Consider the following 3240-nt stretch of genomic DNA (forward strand, 5'->3'; position numbering starts at 1 on the left):
TATATATAAATGGAGCAGGAGTTTGATTTGCAGGGCGAGCATTATGCACCTTTTATCAGCGTATGTGAGACTCTGCCACATGCGCTGCCTAGTGCAGGTAGCTGGAGTGAAGATCAGCTTCTCCAAGTCCAAAGCCATGATTCATGACTGATAAAAGGTAGCCTGCCCTCCTCGGAGAGGGACGTACTAGCTAGAGTGCAGGAGTTTAAGTTTCTTGAGGTTTTGCGCTGGTCTGTTGTGGTAAGGAGAGAGCTGAGCAAAGGTAAAGATCTCAGTTTAACAGTCAATACCTTCCCTTTCTTACCTATGATCATGAATCTGGATCATGACAGAAAGAAAAAGATCCCAGATAAGCTAAAATTAGTTTTCTCCTGGCGCCCCCATAGGTAGGGTGAGGAGCTTGGCCGTCTGGGAGAGGCTTGAATTGAAGAACTGCTGCTTCTCCTCCACATTGAGTAGAGCCAGCTGAGGGTATTCTACAAAGGTGTTCCAGAAGAGAAGAGGCCAGGTCACGTAGGAAGGACTATGTCTCTTGGCTGGCATGGGGATGCCTCAGGCTTCTCCCAGTGGAGTTGGATGAGGTATATTCAGAGTTTAGGCTGAGAATGCTGTCATTATCCCATGACCCGGTCCTGGATAATTTAAGACAACTTTTATGAGTATGATAACAGGACAATTTTCGATTAACAACTGAAAAAAGACGACTACATATTTTCAGGGATTTTACAAAAGCATTTAGATATGGATTTCAATATCAATGAAAACGACAAAACCTATAATATCTTGAGAAAAATGTTAACCACAAACATTAGGACTAAAAATTTGCAACTTCTTGCCTGATTGAATTTACCAGACAGAAAGGTTCCTGAAAATGAATCAAATCATCAAAGTAGATTTTAATTGTAAATACTGTCTTTGAAGTGATTTTTTGCCCCCCAAAAATGAATGGCTAGTCTTTCATATAGGATAAGGAATCAATACAATAAAATACATTATTGTTTGATAATTGTGATGTCAAATGAAATAACTAGAACTTCTGGAAGGGGAGATCAGCAATTCTAGCACATTTGGTGCCTTGGGCGGGCTCCTTCTACATCCGTGATTGAGATGCCTACTGTATTCCCATCAACTGGAAATGTAAATAGGCGACAAAAAAATTGTGCACTGGGGACAGTATGTCAGTAAGCAGCCTAAAAGGGATAACTTAACAACTTTTCAAAATGAATGAATTAAACAAACTGTTTTACCATAAAATACAGCAATTAGAGAAATAGGAAGACCAGCTTATGAAAGAAATGCTTCAGAAAGCATTTTTTAAAAAGAATTAAATAAATGTCTTCCTCATTTATAGAAGTCAGAAGACAATTGATTTACACCAGCTAAATCATTACAAACAAAGCGAAGCAGTGCGTTGAAAGAGTATTGCTGTCTTTGTAGACTGCAATAATAATGGAGTCTTTAGAAAAAAATATTCCAATATACTACAATAGTACAATATTCTTATTCTGAATGCCATTAGCTCTGTACATTTCATTTTATCTCGCTGAAATGTAGCCATTTGTGTGTCCACCTCATTAATTAAAGCAAACTTCATTTAAAGCTGCTTCTTTGGTCTGTAAGGGATGAACGGTTATCCTGACCCGAGTGTGGGCCTGTCAGAAGCACATGCCGTGTTTACCTGCAGGACACAAGGTTAGGGTGACATTACAGCAGACCCAATGAATAGTCTGTAAAAGATACCCTCATGAAACAAAAGGACCTTGGTGTCGCTTACATCTACCGAGGGCAGTGAGGCATGATTAAACTCAATTCTGGACATTAGTAACACAACATTAGAAGGATCTATACAGGGGAAAGGTAACAAAATGGATCCAATTACAAGATATATATTCTCTAACACAGGGAATTGAACCTCTTGGAGAATCATTTGGTAGAAAATGACACCGTGAATCTGCTTCAAAGGGCCTACTGAAGCGTGACCATTTTCAATGTAAGAGAAAGCAGTGTTTCACTGGTCTGCTGGCTTTATTACAACAGCTTCTCTACTACTGCTGAGCAGTGTGCCCCAGCTCTGCTCTGAAAAGATGCATTTCAGCTCCTGGCCACTTGATGGCCCTTTCGACCAACAGATCTCACCCCACCACCACCACCACCCCATCTTTCACCACTATCGTCATCATTGGCCACAAAATGGATGACAGCTTTTTTAGAAATACCAGCGTGCGTCACGACTGTGAGGTGCACTTGCTGTGCCGTTTATGTTCCACCTGTTCTGATGCCTCAGCAGCCTGAGAGGCAAAGACAGACCATGCCTGCAACAAACTGACTAATACTGTTGGACTCTGATTCTGCATCAAAGCGAAAGCAAGAAACTTATATCTTTTCCAACCAAAACATTTTCTGCTTATTAGATATTGTTGATAAGAGAAACAAAACATTTTTTCCGTGCTCCTTACTATTACTAAAGTATTACGCTTTTAGAGATGTCTTTAAAAGTGTAACAATATCTTACTAATTTGTAGAAAAAATATTTTTCAGACTTCTATTGTTCATTTAAACCATATTTTCCTTTACTTACCAGGTAAACACCTATTTGACATTAAGTGCACAGAGAAACAAACTACAAGACATTAAACAGTCCTAAATAGAATGAGAGGGATGGCGTTTTAAATAAGGAAAAATAACATTAGTCCATTATTTCTCTTGATTAAGAAATTGATTAAGATTTCCACATGTGTAGAAAGTTAACACCCAAGAAATGTGGAAATCACTTTAACCAAAAATCACTCAGCATATCAATTTGGCAAGGGAATAACCACAACAACACATGTTCTCATACACTGGCGAATTAGAATATGTGCCGTGAAAAATTATTCACTGTCTTGTGGGTTGCAGACATTGATATGAAGGCTTTCAAGCTTAATGGATTCCTCAATATGCAGGCCTGCAGGAGCAGACTACCCACAAATATGTTCATATATTCTTTAAATGCTTTTGCACGCATGGGACAGCAATGAGAATTCTCCTCTGTCTCTCTCTTTTCACAGTGCAGCACTGCAGTGGCTCTCTGCACATGCTCAGACAGAGAGACTGAGGGACAGTCACAGAGAGTTGGCGAATATGAACAGCCTTCATCAAAGACAATGTTATGTTGCAACCAGGCTCTGAATCATGAAAAACTTAAGAATAATAGGTAACAGTGCTGCTGACGTGGGCAGATTCATCCTTATGTGAATAAAC

Source organism: Cyprinodon variegatus, unplaced genomic scaffold (assembly GCF_000732505.1).
Source record: "Cyprinodon variegatus isolate N-32 unplaced genomic scaffold, C_variegatus-1.0 Scaffold134, whole genome shotgun sequence".
In the NCBI taxonomy this organism is placed as follows: domain Eukaryota; kingdom Metazoa; phylum Chordata; class Actinopteri; order Cyprinodontiformes; family Cyprinodontidae; genus Cyprinodon; species Cyprinodon variegatus.